The following is a 22,074-nucleotide window of genomic DNA, read 5'->3' on the forward strand; positions in this document are numbered from 1 at the left end:
AAAAGCAAAGCTGATGAAAAGCCATTTGATTTAAGTGCTAAGAGGTTTTCAGGAATCTCAGAATGCTGCTTCAGAGCAGCAACGCGCTCTGGAGTCCAGGTGAGAGAAGTGGTACAACTGTGTGTTTCTGCTACAAGGGCTGCTGGAGCTCTGTTCCCAGAGAACATAGGCCAAAAATACAAGCCAGGAAATTGGCTCATGCTTAGCCAGAAGTTGATGATTGGTGAAGGATTTTTTAATAATAGGAATTATAAAATTCTGCTTAAAATTGTGTGGAACAAACCCCATAGACCAAAGGTCTATTTCATAATAGTAACAGAAAACAATGGAAAAATCCCAAAGAGAAAACCTGCAGGGCCCTAGCTGAGTGACAAGAAGTCAGAGGAAATTAATAAGAGGCCAGTTACGGCCCTTGCAAACCAAAGACTCCAAGTGGCAGGAGAAAAATCACAAACTTTCAGCAAGTCAGAAATGCTGCAGAGAACCACTGAAAATTAGGGCAAGTGAATTTAAACAGGGCTTTTCAAAATGAGGGACATACATATCATTTTAGATTATAACAGGGCTACAACTGCGGAGTCTATGAGTCACCCACATAGAGTGGCTTTGCCAGGCCAAGCTCTTTCATCTGTAGATTCTGCTTTAACCCTAAAATCTTCTTTCCATGCTGCTAATCTTCTAGCACTACCACCCACTCTATCCTTCTTCCACGCAACTTCCATGATGGAGAAGAACATAGTAGACTGGACCAGGGTCAGCGGTCGCACAGCTCAAGCTCTGAATCTTAACTCCAGTGCTTAACAACTACTTAAGACATTATTTTTTCACTTGTTATATGGCAATAATAATTCATTTCTTTAAATGCCATTTTGAGAATAAAACAAGGGAAGACCTATAAAGCAGACAGCACTGTACCTCAAGCTGATAGGTTCTCAATAAAAGCTAGTTATTCAATAACAACAAAATTTCCCTCTATAATTCTCCTACTGACTGTGCTCTGAAGCATTTTATCTGGTTTCCTGGCCCAGCATTGAAAATCTAAGTTGACTGAGGCAGGAGGATGGCAATTTCAAACTCAGTCTGGGCAAATTGGTCACTTAGCAAATTGTTGTCACAAAATGAAACATTTTTTTAATAAGATCTATGGATATAGCTCAGTGTGAAGGCCCTAAGTTCAATCCCTAGTACTACTAAGAAGAAGAAAAACAGGAAGGAAGGGAGGAAGGAAGGAAGGAAGGAAGGAAATATAAATTAAACAATTTCTGCTTCTGGCCATGAGAAAGTAACAGAACTCAGGCTCATCCTCCCACCATAAAAAATTAGAACTGGACAAAATATCCAAACCACTGCTCCCACACATTGAGTCACAGGCAGGGCATGGCTGTATCTTTAATAACAACAACAATGGAGGTGAGCCCTCAGATTGCACTGGCTTTTTCTCTAAAGGAGATTTCTGGATCCATTGGCAATGAAGAGGAACAGAGTTCTACTTAATCTCAGAGTGGGAGCAGCAGAGATCAAAGTTTGCAGAGGCAGCTCAAATTTTTCAGGGCAGAATGTCAGGAAAAAATGGAGATGCAAGTGAAAAGGTCCTACCTTCAACAGAGAAGTCAATTTGGTGTGTGGTAAACTATCAGTCTTCATGGATGAAACTCCATGGAATTGAACAGTGAAAACTGTCAGGCAAGGATAATTCTGGGGAGTTATAAGATGAAGTTTCCAGAGTTCAGATGGGACTGGCAACACATTGGCACACATGGTGTTCAGTACCAACCTCAAAATAGGCACAACAACCATCAGGAATAAAGTAGCCTTATACTCGCCATTAAAATCAAGCCTCAAAATGACCAAAATTATTCACCAGCAACTGTCACACTACCTACCAACACTCACTAAAAGGAATAGAAAAACAAAAACAAAAACAAAGCTGAACCAATCAAAATCTATCCAACAATGTAAAATGTTAATGTCTACCATCTAATAAAAATCTACTGGACATGCAAAGAAGAAGTTCCATAAAAATGAAAAAGAAAATCAGTGAAAGTAAACCAACCCAGATGTGATGGAGATGTTAGATTTGCAAAGACATTAAAAATGCTCACTATGTTCAAGAATTTGAAGGAAACATAAACATGAGAAAAGAAATAGAAGATATAAAAGGACTAAATGAAGTTTGCAGAAATGAAAAATATCACATGAAATTATAATTTTACTGGATTAGCAGCAATTAGCTGCTGCTGCAAAAAAAAATAACATCAAAAACAATAGCAGAAACTATGTAAAAGTCAAAGACACAGAGTAAAAAAGACTAGAAAAAAAAGAACTTCAAAGAAAATATCAAGGGGTATAATGCATACAGAATTGGAGTCCAAGAGAGAGGTTTTGTGACATAGGAAATATTCTTAAAGAAATAGTGATCAGAAAATTTCCAAATTTGATCAAAATTATAAACTTATAGACTCAAGAAATTAAAGAAACTGAGCAAGAAAAAAGGCAGGAAGGAAGGAAGGAAGAAAGGAAGGAAGGCAGGCAGGCAGGCAGGCCCACCAAGACTTATTATAAATGAGTTGCTGAAAACAGAAAAACAGAGTGCATGGGTTAGCTTTCCCATCACTGGGACAAAGTACCTGAAACCCTCAGCTTAAAAGAGGAGAAGTTCACTTTGAGTATCAAGGCAGGAACATCAGGGCAGAGGGGCATGGTGAAGGAAAGACATTTACTTCATGCTGGCCAGAAGGAGGGAGAGAGAGGGGGAAGAGAGAGGGGGGGAGAGGGGGAGGGAGGGGGAGGGAGGGAGAGGGAGGGAGGGAGGGAGAGAGAGAGAGCCAGGCAGGGAGAAGAAGAAGAAAGGGGGCCGGGGATTTAGCTCAGTGGTGCCACCACCTGCCTCACAAGCACAAGGTCCCGAGTTCGATCCCCGTACCAAGAAAAGGAAGACCATCTCCTCCACTGGCCCCACCTCCTAACAGCACATTCAGCACTAAGCAACAAACGTCAGTGGATTAATCTACTCATGTAAGCATAGCATCCCTCTGAGCCAATTACCTCTGTACGATCTCTTAATTCAGTCAAGTTGACAATCTGGCACAGCGATAAAGAGAAAATCTTGGAAGTACTAGCAATAAACAATTGTAACAGTGAAGTTTAAATTACAATGCCATTTAGAATATCATCATGACAGTTTACAGCAGTTTTATTCATAATAGTAAATAATGAAAAACAACCCTTCTGTCCATGAATAGATAAAAAGTATCATAGCAATACAAAGGGAGACTGCTCACCCCCCAAAATAATTTACAAAACGTGGGTGAATCTCAAATACATTTATGCTGAAAGAAAGAAACTAAACACATAATAGTCTATACTATTTGATTCAATTTTTATGAAACTCTAAAGGAGATGAACCTAATGTATAGTAAAAAGATAGGTCTAGAGTTTGAGTGTAGATATGAAGGGGTAAGGAAAAATTAAATTTAGGCGATTGGTAAAGATGCCCTTTATTTTGACACTGCTGGTGATTATAGTACAAACATTCATCAAAACTCATGAAACTACACCACTCAAACAAATAGTTTGTCTTCCATAGGTGATACCACAATAAAGTAGATTAGAAAGTAAGTTGAATGTGTCATTCTTCCTACATTTAATGGTAGCCCATATGATCTTTACTGCTACCTATCAGAGCCCACTTGGCTCAATTACAATGTCAGGATCAAAGTAGGAGGGCCAGGGAGAGGTAACTCTTAGAGGAATCCCTGTGTGTCACCACAGCCCTGACCTGGAAGTCACCTGCTTGATGGCATGTCTTTGTGACTCTTGGCTCACTTCCTCTGACTTCCATTCATAGCACTTTCCCTGAAGCGCATCAGAAACAATCTCTCATATCTGTTACCTCTTTTTCATTGTCCACCAACCTCACATCTCATCCCCTTTTACAAAAGTTACCTGAGAAGCCCCCCACTGCTCCATCCCTCTCAATGCCACCTGTTCTAGCCCTGGGCTATCTATCAATTTCCCTTCAAAATTCTCAAATGATTGTCCTTCACTTACTGAATGAAATCCAGACTCCTACCTTGGTTTCAGAAAAGGCTTTCTTTCCTTTTGCTTAAATTTCCCATTTTTGCACTAATCTCCAACTACTCCTCTACCCAGCCACCTAAGGAAATTGGCACTTTCCCCGACTACTTCCCATTGTGTGCTACATGTCTAACCTTTGTTGGTGGTGACTGTATTAGTCTGTTCATGCAGCATAGTACCACAGAGCAAGTGGCACAAACAATAGAAAAAAATTGTTTTTGTGGCGCTTCAGACTAGATGTTTGTGATCAAAGTGTAAACAGGGCTTATTTCTCCTGAGCTTTTCTCCTCCGCTTATAGATGGTTGTCTTCTTGTGGCTTCTCATGATTTTCTGTGTCTCTATGTTCTAATCTCTTCATCTTATAAGAATACCACTTATATTGGATTACAGCCCACTCTAATGACATCATTGTATTTAATCTTTACAGACTCTATTTCCAATTTTAGTATATGAGCTGCCAAAGTGAGCAGAAGACTCTATTTCCAAATACAGTTATATTTTGAGGTACTGAAGGAAAGGACATCTGCATATAAATTTGAGGGAGACACAGTTCAACCCATAACCATGATAATTCTCTGGACAAGCCTTTGTTTTACATTGCAACCAATCCAACCCTACCCAGATTCAAAGACCAAATTCGCTCTTACCTCCATCTCACAGTTTTGCCATATTGGCAAAATGGACAGGCTCACTTTCCACTCTGAGCCCCTGTAATATTTGGTTTGCACATTTGCCAGTCTGTGAATCAGAGTTTACTTTGCATTAGAATCACTAGTAAGATTTTCTTCTCTCCTTTCCTACATAAACAGTCCTCTGCAGCCAGAGAATGTGTTGTTTTTATTATGGGAACTCCTTCGACCACTAAACTGTTGCTACATACGATGGCCCTTAAGAAAGTCTTTCCCTCATTCCATCCTCTTACTGTCTCAACAACTTCATTATTTCATGTACAGCACTGATTTTAGATCAAGTACATCTTGCTAAAAGGAGCAATGTTTTATATTTTCAGAGTGGACTTTAATTATGAGAAAACAGAATATTGGGAGCTTGGATGAGAAAGAGGGTAAAAAGGAATATAAATATTTATTGAAGATTTACTATAGGATAAGACTTTTTAAAACTTTTTTGTTCATTTAATCCTCAAGACAATGCTACGAAGTAGGTCATATTTTCCACATTTTACAAAAAAGAAATCTGAGGCTGAGGGACATGAAGTGACATGAAGTAAGTAGTATTTAGCTTTATTGGCACAACCCAAATTTTGATCCAGGCCCATCAGCTCCTGAATCCTTCACTCGTGCCCTCTTTGTGCCCTACCACAGTCATTTGTAGTGTTAGTTGAACTAGTCCTACCAGCAGTAGATGGTGTTTATTAGGTGAAAGCCATTGTTTTAAGTGACTAATAAAGAAATTCATTTAATTCTCATAACTCAGTGAAGCAGTGCCTACATTAGTATCACATATGAGGAAATGGAGGCATGGAAACGTTAAGTAATTTGCCTAAGGCCCAAATGCTACGAAGCAGAAGGTCCAGACTTTGACCCAACCTGGAATTTGCCCTGCGTCTGACTCATTGCAGAGCTGCTGCCCTAAACCCCTCTCTTCTTGACTCACTTCCTCTGGCTTCCATTCACACCATTGTCCCTGAGGCTCTCTTCCCAATCTGCCACCCTCCTAGGTGCCCCTGGAATTCCTGCCCCTGGAATTCCTGCTCACTGGTGTCTCACTAGTAGCCACTCCAGAGAGAAGCCAGGCATAGACATATGAATCCACTACAATTTACCCACTTTCTCTCCTCAGACCCTGCCTAGTTCAAGTAACTACTGAAACAACAAGCCCGAGACTCTTGCTTTTCACCCTGTGGAAAATGCATCTCCCAGTACACATGCCAACACACATCCCATCTCAGCCCAAGCTGGGATGACAATTGGGTTTTATTTTTCTTAACAAAGGTGAGTTTCACACATCTATTGATCTCTGTGGGTTGCCTTTTGGCTTGGCTTTTATGTTTTTACTTTTTTAAAGAAGAAAATATAAATTGGGGAGTTGTCTGAAATGCTATTATCAATTATTTACGCTGTTTCTGTGCAAACATTTTTCCCAGATTCTAAAAGACAAGAAGGCATTTTACCAAAAGTTTTACCTGTGGCAACTCCTTTCTGTTTGTTGCTTTTGAAAAGGTCAATTGACTTTTGCCAAGAGACAATGAGAACTGCATCCAGAGAACCACATCCCTCCTTCCCGTTTCCATGGTCAGTGGGGGTGCAGTTTTTTCAAAGACTCCCTTTAATCACTTTGCTTTATGGAGATAAAAAACATTTCTCTAATTGGCCAATTTGAGAATTGTGGGTCACGTTCTGTTTTTTTATATTGACTTGAACTGCCTTCAGGTGTAAGAAAGAGAACTAACCTCAAATTTGTGAGGCTGCTTCATAACTCAAAAGACAGTTTCCCCACAGGATTTCAAGCTGACACTGAACTTTAAAAATCACATAGGAAGTAGAAATTTTCTTGGGAGGAAGTTCTCATAACTCGAAGCATTCCATGACTGGACTCAGTGGTAATGGGCTCAGTAGGATAAAACCGAAATGTCTGCTCACAAGGTTGTGGAATACCATGGAGTATGGGAAGAACAACGACCTGTACAAAGTTCACCCACAAGAAGGCATCACCCAAATCCCAGTAACACAAAGCCCACAGGATAAGGGGGAAGCGAGAGGTTCTAAACGTACCTGTTGAGAAAGCAAAGCACTGGAATAAGACCAGTTACTAGAGCAGCCATCACTTGATTTTCCAAACATTGCTAGGAGGGAAGAAGAGATCAAGAGAACTTCTCTAAGAAAAAAGTCCATTTGAAGACCAAAACTGTTTCTTATATATGCAGTATGACTGAACAATAAAGTGAATATTTAAATTTTAAACAATTTATTGTAGTAAAAACACATTGTCATTAATTCTCCTCAAAATTCTCCTCTTTGCTTCCAATACTCTCATCTCATCATTCTTAACACTTTCTGAAACAGTTCTGAAAGTCTTTCTTGAGTGTCTTTAGTTGCGTTGTTGTGGCTGCCTCAATGTCCCAGATTGATTCAAAGCATTTACCTTTCATGGTCATTTTGACTTTGGGGAAGAGCCAGCAATCACACGGTGCCTGATCTGGTGAATAAGGTGGATCAGGATGCACTGGGTCTGCCTTTCTGTTGGATGGCACTCAGCAGCAACACTCACCATATTTTTAATCACATTTCATAAGACACTCACAAAAGAGGACTTCCAGAACTGCTGAAGAAATTCGCAAGAATAATGGGATGAGTCTGTTTGAAGCAAGGAGGAGTATTTTGAGGAAATCAATGGTAATGAGTCTTTTACTTTCATAAAGAATTTAAATATTCATTACTTATTTTGGTCATACCTTGTACAAGATAAACACAGAGTGCTAATATTAGGCTCTTGCGGGGACATATCTGCTAATTGTGCTTAAATTCACACATTGCGACTTCAAGACAAGTGGCATTAACCAATTGACATATATGAGAAGCTAAAATTCCTCTCAGAGACCATGAAGTTTCTGGTATCATCTTGCCGGCACTAATTCAGATAATGCACAAAGTCTGCTAAATGTTGTGGGTTCTATTCTTTTCAAGTTCTGAAAAATTTGAGCAAATATAACATAAACACTGCGAGAGACTAAGATAGAGTGACCAGTCATCTCTGGAAGCCAAGCAGAATGGGGACCTACTGAATTCCAGAGTTAGGTAGATGTGCCTACCGCATCACAACAGTATTAGGGCTGGTATGCCTCCGCTATCACCATGCCTGTAAGAGCAACAGAGAACCTGAGGCAAATACGTTCCTTACAAGCAGCTCTTCATAAGAGAAAGAAAGTAACCAGGTTGCGCATGCTCAGTTATTCTCCAGGTTAAAGGCGGAAAACCCAGGGGAAAATTCCCATCCTCAAGGAAAACAAGAGTAAGGAAAATGATGCTCCACCTAGCAAAGCACAAAAACATTCTCCTTGTTTTCTGACTTTCCATTTCAAATCAGTCATGAAAGAATTTTACTGTAATTTATGTCAAGGAGCTCACTTCTTATGCTTTAGATTTTGTCTTTTTGTAACTCTGCTGTTGCACGGTACAGTGATTTAGAATAGTGTTAGCTCTTCATGTGCCAGTAACAAAAAGACCGTGGTAAGAGGTGGTCTTGCTTTTCCCATTCATGGCTGATCTCTAACAATTGGTGGACCATTTTCTGTTGACATTTCTGGGAGACCATCACAGCTTTTCATGTCAACAAAGAAAACAAATGAACAAACAAACAAACGCTTTCTGCTATTAGTTGGATGGGCAACAAAAATTTTTGAGTGACCTCACTCCAGGAATATGAGCAAGGAAGCAGGAACATCACTTTTGCCCTTTGCTACCCCAGGAAGTGAATTTCCAAATCATCTTGTTCTCCTTCTATTGTTCCGTATCTTCCATGCATTTCCACGTATAACATTTCCTCTGTCAATAATCATACATAATTCCAGCTTCACAACCTCATAAAATCCCTTCTATAATGGTAGACTTATCCTATTTTTAAAATTTTACTATTCATATCGGTGAACTAATTATATAAAAATAAGCCATAACATTTTTTTTAAAAATGTAGCCGACACAGTGGACTTAAACACCTTGGGATGTGTCTGTAGAACTGTAAGAAAAATGGGCCTGTTCCACTCCATTGCAACAGTGGGTCAGGGATTCAAATGATCATTAACTGATGTCCCATCTGACATCTCACACATTGCATATGATACCTGACATAGTATTTGCTAACCTGACTTGCTGTTAAAAAGGTAAACCAATCTGATCACTTCAAATTTTCTTCAAGGTAGTTTTTTTAGGTATGTCACATAGTGGAACTTCAGGAGGATTAGTGCATATAATTTTGAATTTCAGAAAAGATCCCAGCTTTCTCAAATTATGGAATTCTTTCAAAGGATTTTTAAAAACATTTTTGTAAGATATCAACTTGCAGTAAATGTTTATCTTTTTGAGTCCACATGCATTTTTTTCATAAAAAACTCATCAAAAAGACGTATAGAAGATGGCATCTGATCAAAAATGATGACAGTGAAACTGCTACTTCAACTCCAAGAAAGGCTGAAGTGCTTTATTTAGGATGACCCTATTATTGACAAATCTTCAGTTGGTTGAAGTCCAATTCAAATACCTGCAGAAATATGTACTCTTTTCAAATGAGCAAGATAAAAGAAGGGAAGAAGTGAGCCTCATACATCTGTGGCTGGCCTTGTGCAAGAATCTGTCACAATTAGTGTGGGTCTTTGCTTTTGTGGAAATTAATAGCACAGATTTGCAGAAAAAAAGCTTTAATTAAAAGTAAGGAAAAATAAAAAGGAGCACAACTCCAACAAAGAGCAAGCCAGTCTCCTGACAAAGAAAGGCAAACAAGGAAAGGACTGGAGTTTGAGTACCTCAAGGGTACCCTCCGATACAGGGGTTCAGACTGGCCCGGCCACAAAAGCAGCAGGCCAGTGTGGAAGGGTTAGCTCAGGTGGACCGGGGTCCACTTGATCAATGTCTCAGTCCTGATTTCGCCGCTCAGGTTGAATCCTTATGACTTGAGGGTGAATTTGCTTCCCATGGGAGGAATTCTCCAGGTTTGAAGGGCAATCTTCGAGGCTCTGCTAGAATTCAAGGTGACCACATGTTTAGGGCAGTGGAGACTTCTGCTCATAGGTGTTCTCAGTCTTGAAGGACAATGAGACAGGCTGGCTAAATTTGGACTAATAACCTTGTTTTGCCAACTTCGAGACAGTCATACTCTAAATGACTAGATAGTCAATGCCTATATGCAGAACCGAGAAGCATTTTTAATCCAGAGTTTTACAAAATAAAGATCAAGGCCCTTGTAGGGCCACAGGAAGTGTCATGGATTTTAGTAAAAATCATTTTTAAATCCCTGACTATCTTAGAAGAAAGTACAAATTATGCTTTTCCTAACAGTTCAGGGGCCTGGGATTTTTTTGTTCTTTATCCCTGCCGTGGTTTCTGATGATGTCTTTTCTGTGTCAAATGGAACATTTCTTTTTCCAGGTGATAAAAATTATTTTGGAGCATTCTTCGACCTGTTAAAAATGAAGAACAAGGGGTTATGCATGGATAATGATGAAATAGCAGAAAAAGGAGGCAGAGAAGATAAAAAGCACAGACTGGATAGCAAATATCCTTTTCGGTCTTATATTTCTCTCTGTAGGGAAATATTTAATATCCTTCTTTTCCTATTCTTTCTTGGTTGAAGCACTCTATCTTAGACTAAGTAGCTACAGATAACTGCATTCTTCATTTGGGTAAGACTTAGACAAAACTATGGAAGCATTTTTGATATGTTTCAGTAGGTGTTTGAGAGATTCATAGTTACGGTCCAGCAAGTTTGCTCTTTTTTCAGCCTACCTGAGAATAGAAAGCAAGATGTGTTTCTACATTTTCGTGAAACCATATCTGCCTTGCTATTTGCATCCTCCAAAAGCTTAAAAAGAAAAGAAATACAATGTGTAATTCCTATGAAATAAAGGCCTCTTCATGCCTCTCTGTTTGCTGTTTAATTTTAAAAAATCATTTTGCCTTAGCTCTTAATGGAATGAAGTTTGAAAATCTACCAGTGATAAGATAATAACGTTCTGTATTGAGGTCTTAAGGTTGGGGGTGGAATGCTTAGATGCCCCTTGATGTTTCCTCTCTGCCATCTTTTGGGAAGGAAACATCATTAGAAGTTCCAATAACTGCAGTACAAACAGTACTTTCACGGCAGTCCTTCAGCAGCCTCCTTGAAGGGAAATGTCTAGTCCTTATAATAACATAATAATGTGATTTTGAAAGAGGCAGTCTGACTGTAGACTTTGTTGTGTTTTTTTTTAAATGAGCCCTGCTTTTTTATTTTAAATGCAGAGAGTAGAAGGCTGTTGGATGCTATTTAGATAAGATGTAGTGGAGAGAACAAGCTCATTAATGCATCCTGCCTTCTGGGATGTGAGCTAATACCCCCTGCCTGCTGGCACCAACTCTCTTCTGTTGTTTTCTTGGGGGAGAAAAGAAGAAAACACCCATTCTGCTCCTTCTCACCTAATTGTCTCCTTCTTTCCATCTTCCAATGAAATGGGCAAGGTCCTTTCTGCTGAGTCAAGACTTTTAACAACTTGGAGAAAATTCCTTTTTTTCCCCTTTCAGTTTGAATGTGATGATGAGCAATCTTGATAGATTAATTTAGGTAACTTTTCAGGTGTTCGCACTGAAATGAGAATTGCCAAAGAAATGTGGAGAATGCTAGCATTTACCGGAAATGCAAATGTGGCATTTGTTCAGCCTAACGTGGATAGCCCTGCCCAGACAACAGCAGAAGAGATAATTAGAATGCAGTCATAGTTCCAAAAATTCACCCTTTCTTCCAATTAATATGACATTCTAAAAAAAAAAAAAACAAAAAAAGAAAAGGGAGAAAATATGTGGTTTTGCTTCAGTTACCAACCCAAAACTATCAATTTGGTATGGGTTTTATTTTAACTAAAAAAAATCTGTTATTGTGCAAGTGTTGTCAGAACAAAGTAGAAATAAGGGAATTTTGTGCCTGCACTGTGTGCATTGTGGCTGGGTTTGAACAGCAATGGAACGCAGGTCAACCGATGTTAGAAGTGACAGTATAGATCATTCTCCTCTGAGGATTGTCGAGGTATAGCCATGTTTATAGCCCATCATTTTTCAATGACTCTATGCCATCATTTGGGAGATGAAACAAAATAACTCTGTAGCAGGCATGCATGTAAATAAATTAAGCAATAAGAACCAGCAAGCTGTAATCATCTTTCCCAGAGAATGTACTAAATAGCTGCAATCAGTGAAATGGATGAGAAATTACACCGCACTGGAGTTCCAGTTTGAAGAGCAGACCAGCTAAAGCCAGACTCTGTGGGGAGGAGAGTTTGAGGGAAGAAGAGAATGCAGCCAACTCTCCGGCATGTTTAAGATCACAAAAATCACACTGGGTGAGCAACATATGGGTCACCTCTCCTTCCTGAGGGGAAATGTCTTTTATGCAGAAGGAACAATAAATGAACTCTTTAGTAATATCTTACCATTCCTTTCATTTGTGCCTCCAATCTCTCAGGCTGGAAAACCATGGCAAATACAAAACCTTTGTACCATTAATGCCTCTCACCACAATGATCACTTTCATTATTGAAGGGGTCATTTTAAATATTAAGATTAATTGAGAATAAAGGGGGTCTAATAAAGAACGTGGAGGGTTTTTTCTTTTAGAAAGAAAAAAGGAACTGTATTTAGGAAAGCATTTGCTTCACTTTTACTCACTTAATGGTCAGATTTCAGTGGTTTAGATTTTCCAGCATCTTCTCCAAAATAAGGAAAAAAAAAACTATACCCTTACAACGTTTCCTGATTTTCAGTTGAGTCGGGGTAAATTTGACCTTTCTGCATATGTACTTTAACTGTAAGATATCTTTACCCCATCATCTTTGTTTCTAGTGCTTGTGGGAGTTCTTATTTCTGCAGAAATCTCAGTGCAGAGGAGACTATATGGGGTGCAGTTGTCACTGAGTCCTGATTCAAATATTGGTTCTGTCACTTATAAACTGGTTGCTTGTAGATTAAATTTTTTACCTCTTAGAGCCCCCTTTTCCCCTGCATAGATAATATATCTATTTTCCCTATCTATCTATCTATCTATCTACCTATCTATCTATCATCTATTCACATCATATAGATTTTTTGATGTAATACTTGGCATATAGCACTTGCACAATAAATGGATACTGAAATTGTTAGTCTCACAATTCTGAAAACTGCTCAGTCAATGTGCTATTCATGACATAATGCAGGCTGATGTAGAACTGACGTTTACTGAGAGCCTATTATATGCCGCGTACTCTCACAAATGCCTTCATGCATTGCCTCTCATTTATTTCTTACAACTCTGAGTGTCACGTAATTGCCATTTTGCAGTGGGACAAAGTAAAGTTCAGGGAGTGGATGACCTGCTCAGAGACTCTGTTATTACTCCCACCTATGGCTGGAATTTGAACCCAAGTCATATAAATCTAGATGAAGGTTCTTCTCCCTCCAGTGTATCCTCAACCACATATATCAGCTAAGGTTGGTTGTCTGAGCTGAAGATATCTAATATCAAGCCCTGTGTATGATTGCTACTTTGATTTTCTTAGTAATTTATTATATCAGCCAGCATTCCTTAAACACAAGGGAGAGAAACCCAAGTTGTACTGGCTTATGAAAAAAGAAGAATTTATTGGCTCAGCTAAGAAAAATCCAGGAGAAGCTGGTTTGAGGCAGAAATGGAATCTGGGACCCAAACAAGTTCAAAAGCTCTTGGCTACACTGTTGGGTCTATCAGATTCTTCTCCTCCTCCAACTCCCCTAATTGGATTAGTGTGACTGCAAACCTCCCCACAAACCTCTTCACAGTGGAAATAAAGATCCTCCTTCCCCATAGAAACTCCAAAATTAAGTCTCATTCAGTAATTTGGGTTGCATGTCCTTCCCCAAACCCATCTCTAACCAGAATAGTGGAATATAACTGGGTCACATACTCACTCTTGGAATTAAGGCTTTTGATGCCAGGCAGGCTGGATGCATTCTTGCTCTCCCACATTTTCAGCTTTCCGATTGTGACTAAGATACATTATCTCTTTATCCTTCAGTTTCCTCATCTATAAAATGGCACAAATCATAGAGTTTGGAGAAAGACATTTTAAAATTACTATGCCATAGTTTTCTCAAATTTAATCTAGGACTTTCTCCTCCATGACTAATGCACCGAATGAAAGGGGACACACACACACACACACACACACACACACACACACGGCATGCTGAAAAGCTGTCAGGCATTCATTCTGCACTTGTTGTATGGTGTTGTTGTTGTCCCTGCACTTACAGGAATAGGAGTCACAACCTTTTATTCAAAGTGCTTCCTTCAAGTAAGATTTGCCCAACCAGACCTTTAAAGTGACATTGTTGGGCTCATACTGTTGTTGTCCATTCTCATTAAGCTGGTCTAGCGCAAATTAGTCTGGGCACCAAAGGAGAGCAATTAAGGTTTTAGATAGAGCGTCTCTCCCTTTCACTCAAACCTTGGAGTGACTCCCTGTTTTACCCAGAATAGATGCCACATTCTCACCATGGCCTCAGAGCCTACATGGCTGGCCCACTCCAGCTCATCTCACATTCGCTTCCCTTTCGGTTCATACTGACCCCCTTAGTCTTTCCAGACTAGGAAGATGCCAGGCTTTCACTGTCTCAGTGCCTTGCACATACTGTCAACTATTCCTGACCTACCTCCTCATAACCTTCAAGTGACATCTGGACCAATGTCACCTTCTCTGCAAAGCCTTTCTAATACATCTGATGTAGCATCCACCTCTTTTGATACTCTTGGTCCACCTTACCATACCATAGGTTTTTATAAGTGATCATCTTCACTTGATACTTTTACTTATTCTTTTATTTATAATGTTTCCCCTATCTAAATAAAAACTCCTTAAAGGAAGGAACTTTTTATGTTTCTGTTTATGGCTGTATTTTCAGTTCCTAGAAGAGTTAGTCAAAGTATTAGAAATTCAATAAATATTTTCAGAAGAAGTAAATAAACAGATAAAAGATGTAAAAGTGTCTACTGTAAAACTGTGAACATAATCATTATTCAATAAATGTTGATTAAAATATATTACCAGCTAAATCTTTAGTGAGATTCTGTTGGTAGTTATTAAATGTTACTGGCAATAATATATAGCAATTGCCCTTTCTGATATTTAGCCACCTGATTTGAAAATTTCTGTCCATATGAAAACCTATGCAGGAATGTTTACACCAACTTTATTTATAATTGCCAAAAAATGTAAAGAATCAGAATGTCCCTAAATAATTGGATGATTAAATAAACGGTGGTACATAAATACAGTGGCATATTATTCAGTGATGAAATGAGCTATGAAAAATCATGGATAAAACTTAAATACACATGGTTAAGTGAAAGAAAGCCAGTCTAAGAAGACTACGTATTGTATGATTTTCTATGAACGTCAAAAGTCTGGCAATAGTTTTTTCCTTTTAAATCTCTTTGGCAGAGATTTGTGGAAAGGGCTAGGGAGGGTTGAATAAATGAAGTGCAAGGGATTTTTAGGGCAGTCTAACTATTCTGCATGCCACCATAATTATAGATGCATGATGCTGTGCATCTATCATAACCCACTGAATTTTACAGCACCGAGTGAACCTCAGTCGATGCAAATTAGAACAAATCATTTAGGAGATATGAGAATCCTAGGACAGAATGCAGAACGTGACAAAACAATCTCACTATATTCTGAATGCAGGAAACAACATCACTTAAGGGCATCAGTGAGAAAGGGTTCTGACTCAAGTAATTTTGAAAATAAATGGAATTGATAAAACGAAAAGGAAAACAAACTGAATATTAGTATGTACTGCAGCTGATAAAGTTGTACCCACAGGGATATGGGTTAAAAACTCTGGTATTGCTATATATGTGTGCTGAAATTGAACAATTAAGTAAATTGATGGCAGATGGTAGGAGCCAGATTTCTCACTGTTGGAGTGGGAGTTTGCATAAAAGCAGGAGAGGAAGCTAGGATGATCAATGTGGTAATAGATTAGAATTGGAGACATCAGTAAGAATGCATGTTTAGCTTTCTATTTATACAAATGTTTATATTCAGAAATATCTATAGCACATGTACAAATATTAGTAGATACAGACATATATTTCCTTACTTTTTACTAATAGGACTTAGGGGCAATAATACTTCAGTAGCATGAGCATACCTAGAGCTGAGATCTTTTTTCTTGTGTGAGTGTGTGTGTGTGTGCATGTAGGTGTGCATGTGTGTGTGTGTGTGTGTAGGTGCGTGTGTGTATGATACTGAGGATTGAACCCAGGGCCTTTATATCCTCAGCACTTTCTATTGTCTATATTTATTTTGAGGTGGTATCTTGCTAATTTTCCCAGGTTGGCCTGGATTTGCAGTCCTCCTGCCTCAGCCTCCCATGTAGTTGAGATTACAGGCTGATTTTGGTTTTTAATATCATTCTCCAACATAATGAACAGGGACACTGCATTTGCTCATGTGTGTTGAGGTAAAAACATGGACTGGGTAATTTATAAACAACAGAAATATTTGCTTTATGGTTCTTGAGACTGGGAGGTCCCAAATCTACATGGGTATCTGGTCAGGACTGCTTTCTGCTTCCAAGACGTGCCTTGTTGTTGTGTCAGGTGACAAGAAGAAAAGGCAAGAGAGTTCTTCCATCCTCCTGCAACCCTTCCCAAAGGTGAGAATCCCATTCCCAAGGGTGAAGCCTTCAGAATGTAACCACCTTCCAAGGGTTGCTATACTAGTGAAGAAACCTAGCAAGCAAGCACTCCCTGAGCCAAGTGATCCCTGTGAACAGAAGTGATGTCATAGTAGTACATACCCATCATGCCATGGAATGAAAAGAACATTTCTCCCATGTGTTCCGCCCTCCCAAGTTCATAACTCCAACCTAATCATGAGACATGCTTTGGAGAGCCAAATAGAAGATTATTCTATGAAAAATATGACCAGTCCCAAGACTTTAAATTAAATATCTTAATAGTTTTATCTACCTTCATTCATTCAACACATACGACTGCATATCTACCAGGACCTTTGATAGATGATGGAGAACCAAGAAGTGGTACCTGTCTCATTCTCAGGAAAATAAGTGGAAGAAACAAACTTTGCTAGAATAATCACATGGAGGAGTGTAAATTTGCAGTGGCAGTGAGGGCTCCTAAAGAAAAATCCTCACCACCATGAGAACATAGAAGGGATATCGGAGTCCATCTGAAAAGCCAAGAACGTGTCCCTGAAGCAATATTAAAACCACGGTGGTAATATCCGCACCACTGTGAGAGGGCAGGGCAACACTTGAGCTGTTCACCTCACCACAGATAACCGCTGGCGACAGCTTGACTTCATTCTCTCTGTTGTAGGCAGCTGGAACAGATTGGCGGTTGTGGAAACAACTTCCGTTTTTTTTGATAACTGTCATTTTGTTACACGGAATTCCTTCTTATTTGAAGTGAGAGACTAGATAGAAAGAATTCAAAGATTTTAAGACAGGATTGCTTTGCGATAACACACAGACTCCTTCTCCATGTTTGAAGTGGAAGGGATTACTTCCTTGGGGTTTTGTGGAGGGGTTAAATTTTATTTCTTTATTTTTACTGTGTGCCTCCCTGGCCCGCCCACACTTTTGATGATTTCTCCTGTAGATAAGAAATAATTGCTTGTTTCTTGAGAAATAAAAAGAAAGAATATCCTCAGGCTATTTCCTCATATATGCTATGAACATGACTAATGTCTATTCTAATCCCCAAGGCATTCTTAAGACAAGTCAGCTTATAAATACAAGGCTTTAACCTGTTTTCTTTTGCTCATTATGCAAATTTTATTTTTAAGCTTCTTTTTTGCCCCTCTCCAGCCTCAATGCTTTCTCCTCTTCCCTTTATTTTTCTGAATGAGTTTTCTTCCCTTTTGTTTTTTCCAGGATAGATGCTATCATGCACATTCATTTGGGGGTGGAGGGGAATATATTAAGCCTATTAATATGTTTACCTTTTTACCTATTTAGAATATGGTGAAGGACAAGTGAAATAGAAAGAGTGAGCGGGGCCTTCTGAATAATGCCACAGAGACTCCACTGAGCAGACTACACATCACTCTGATCTTTTATATGTAATAACAGCCCAAGTATATTAATTACGACTCAAGAAATCACCAACCTCCTCAAACACATAGGCATCATCTTCCTACAGACGGGATGAAACCATGTTAACACAGAAATAAAACAATCCTCCCAATCACTGGTAAACTTTGCCCTCATCTTTGTCCCTGGTTGTATGCAGGAGTAACTAAGCAGTTTAATGCTGCAGAACTGGCTGTGATTGTTTTCCTTCTAAACAACAGTGTCTGCCCAAGATAAATGCGTGTGTGAGAGAGATTCCTCCCGAGAGCAGTTTGTCTCTCCTTCCATGTGCATTTTCCCTGTCCTGCCCTACGAATGGCTTCCCAGCATATAGATTACATTATCCCAGGCAAGGAGGATGGGCTCACTTAAAAGAATTCCCTGTTAACACAGACCTGGACTCTCAGATTTGGACTTGAAAGCAAGTTCAGATTAACTGACCCGTAAAGCCATGATGAAGACACCTAATGTCATTGTCAAATTCCTTTGATTGATTTTTAGAGGAGGAAAACCAGAAGCAGGACATCAGGGCTTTCATATCATCACCTTTCCTCTGCTCTTGCAAATGAAAAGAATGATTTAATATTTTACAAAATAGAATATTATGAAAATACATCTGTATCAGTATTCTTAATCACCTAGCTGTGTCCTTTTAGTCCTTGCAAAGGAAAAGTAGTCTTTGTAAACAACAGGTTTGGGAATGTCAAAACAATACCATATATAAATGTTTATTTTTATTTGTTGGTTTAGTCCTTAATTTAATCATTCAACAAACATGTACTGAGCTTCCATACATGAAGCCTTAGTGTAGTTACTGAGTGTGGCCTTCATTCAACCACTATGAGCATGAAAGACAAGTGAAAGACACATCTTTGTTAAGTGATGGGCTTTGGGGATTAATTTGTTATTGGATCATAACCAAGTCTATCTTGACCAATGGAGTAGTGAACTACTTAACTAAAAAGTAGAATGATAAGTTTCTGTTTATTAAATTCATAATAAAAAATACTATGAGAAACCTACTATCATTTGCAGGTTAGAGGTAAGGACTCTGAAATTCTGGATGTAAAGTCAATTACTCATGTAGACTGTTCCACCCCACAAAATCAGAATACACATTCATTTCAGTTGCACACAAGTTGTTTTCCAAAGTAGACCACATACTCACTCATAGAACATGTTTAAGTGAGTGCAAAGGAATTGAAGTTATTCCCTGTATATTATCAGACCATAGTGCAATGCAATTGGAGATAATAGCAAAAGAAACTGCAAGAATTTCATAAACACATGGAAAGTGAACAACACACTTCTGAATAACCAATGGGTCACAGAGGAAATTAAAGAAGAAATCAGACAGTTCCTACAATTAAAAGACAATGCCAGTACAACATATCAGAATCTATGGGACACAATGAAAGCAATCTTACGAGGGACATTCATAGCAGTGAATACTCACATAAGGAAAACAAAGCGAGCTCAATTACACAACCTGATGCTGAACCTCATGCTTCTACAAAAAGAAGAGCAGGACAAACCCAAAGCTCATACAAGGGAGTAAATTATAAAGATCAGGGTAGAGATCAATGCAATGGAGACTAAGAGAACAGTACAAAAAGTCAATGAAGCCAAGAGTTGGTTCTTCAGAAAAATAAACAAATTGACAAACCCTTAGCCAACCTTATCAGAAAAAGGAAAGAAAGGCCCAAACCCATGCAATTAGGAATGAAAAGGGTGAAATCAAAACAGACCCAGCAGAAATCCAGAGGATCATCAATACCTTCTTGGAGTACCTCTATACCAATAAGATTGAAAGGACAGAAGAAATGGACAGATTCCTAGGTACCTGTGAATTACCAAAGTTGAACAAAGATGACCAAAAATTCTAAATGACCCAATATCAATCTATGAAAATGAAAATGTAATTAAGAACTTACCAACTAAGAAAAGCCCAGGTCCTGATGGCTTCATTGATGAAGTCTACAAGACATTTAGAGAGGAACTGCTGCCACTACTGTTTAAACTCTTCAATGAAATTGAAAGGGAAGCAATACTCCCAAATTCATTCCTGGAAGCAAGCATCACCTTGATCCCCAAAGCAGAGAAAGACCCAACTGAAAAAGAGAACTATAGGCCAATCTCACTAATGAACATAGATGCAAAAATCCTTAATGATACTGGCAAATCAAATGCAGAAGATCATCAAGAAGATCATACACCCTGATCAAGTGGGATTCATCCCAGGGATGCAAGGATGTTTCAACATAAACAAATCAATCAATGTAATACACTATATTAATAGAGCCAAGAACAAAAACCATATGATCATCTCAATAGATGGAGAAAAAGCATTCGACAAAATCCAACATGCATCTATGATAAAAACTCTCCAAAAAATTGGAATAGACGGTGTTTACCTCAATCTGATAAAAAGCCATCTATGAAAAACCAACAGCCAGTATCATACTAAATGGTCAAAAACTGAAATCCTTCACACTAAAATCAGGAACAAGACAAAGATGTCTACTATCACCATTCTTGTTCAATATAGTTTTGGAAACATTAGCCACAGCAATTAGACAAGAGAAAGAAATAAAATGAATAAAGATAGGAAATGAAGAAATCCAATTGTCATTATTTGCAGATGAAATGATACTCTATATAGAAGACCCCAAGAACTCCCCCAAAAGTCTTCTGGATTTAATAATCAAATTCAGTAAAGTAGCTGGATACAAGTTTAACACACAAAAATCAATAGCTTTCCTCTACACAAACAACAGACTCAGTGAGCGAGAAATGGGGCAATCAATTCCTTTCACAATAACATCCAAAAACTGAAATGTCTATAAATCAACCTAACCTAAAGAAATCAAAGACATCTACTCTGAAAACTATAGCATTCTGAAAGGAGCAACTGAAGAGGGTATCAGAAAATGGGAAGACATCCTTTGCTCCTGGGTAGGAAGAATCAACATAGTGAAAATGGCCATACTTCCCAAACTGCTATACAGATTTAATGCAATCCCAATTGAAATCCTAACAGCACACTTCACAGACCTCGAGAAAACAACCCAAAAATTCATTTGAAACAAGAAGAGACCTAGAATAGCAAAAGCAATAGTAGCCAATAAAGACAAGGTAGGCGGTAATACAATCCCCAACTTGAAACTATACTACAAAGCTACTGTGATAAAAACAGTATGGTACTGGCAAAGAAAGAGACCTGAGGACCAGTGGAACAGGTTAGAAGATGCAGAAACAACTCCAGACACACTCAGCCACCTCATCTTCCACAAAGGAGCCAAGACCCTCACTGGAGGAAAGATAGCCTCTTTAATAAATGGTGCTGGAAAAACTGGGTTTCAACTTGCCAAAGATTAAAACTAGACCTATACCTCTCACCATGCACTGAACCAAAATTGAAATGGATTAAAGATCTAAATATTAAAACAGAAACACTAAAATAAATAAATAAAATAAAACAGAAACACTAAACTGACTAGAAGAGAGGTTAGGTAGAACTCTTGAAGACATTGGTGTAGGAAAAGATTTTATGAACAAAACCTCAGCTGCCCATGAACTAGCACAAACAATCAACAAGTGAAATCTCTTCATATTAAAAAGCTTCTGCCCAGCAAGAGAAACCACCTGCAGTGTGAAAAGACAACCCACAATGTGGGAAAAAATTTTCACCTTCTGTTCCTTGGATGAAGGTCTACTATCTAGAATATATAAACAATTTTAAAGAAATCAGACCTCCCAAATTTAAAGTCCCAATCAAGAAATGGGCATCTGAAATGAACAGACATTTCTCAGACAAAGAAGTAGAAATAGCTAAGAAACATATGAAAAAATGTTCAACATCATTGGTCATTTGAGAGATGCAAATGAAACAATGCTGAGATTCCACCTCACTCCAGAAAGAATGGCTGCTATCATGAAATCAACCAATAACAAATGCTGGTGGGGCAGTGGGGAAAGAGGAACCCTGCTCCACTGCTGGTGGGAGTGTAAACTGCTGTAGCCACTGTGAAAATCAGTATGGACATACCTCAAAGAACTAGGACTGGAAGTTCCATTTGACCCAGCTATTCCCCTGCTTGATATCTTCCCATGTGCACCCATGTTCATAGCAGCACATTTTGTAATAGCTAAAACCTGGAAGCAGCCCAATTGCCC

This window comes from Heterocephalus glaber, unplaced genomic scaffold (assembly GCF_053883595.1).
Source record: "Heterocephalus glaber isolate CG9 unplaced genomic scaffold, H.glaber_assembly_v1.0 deba00001572, whole genome shotgun sequence".
Taxonomy (NCBI): domain Eukaryota; kingdom Metazoa; phylum Chordata; class Mammalia; order Rodentia; family Bathyergidae; genus Heterocephalus; species Heterocephalus glaber.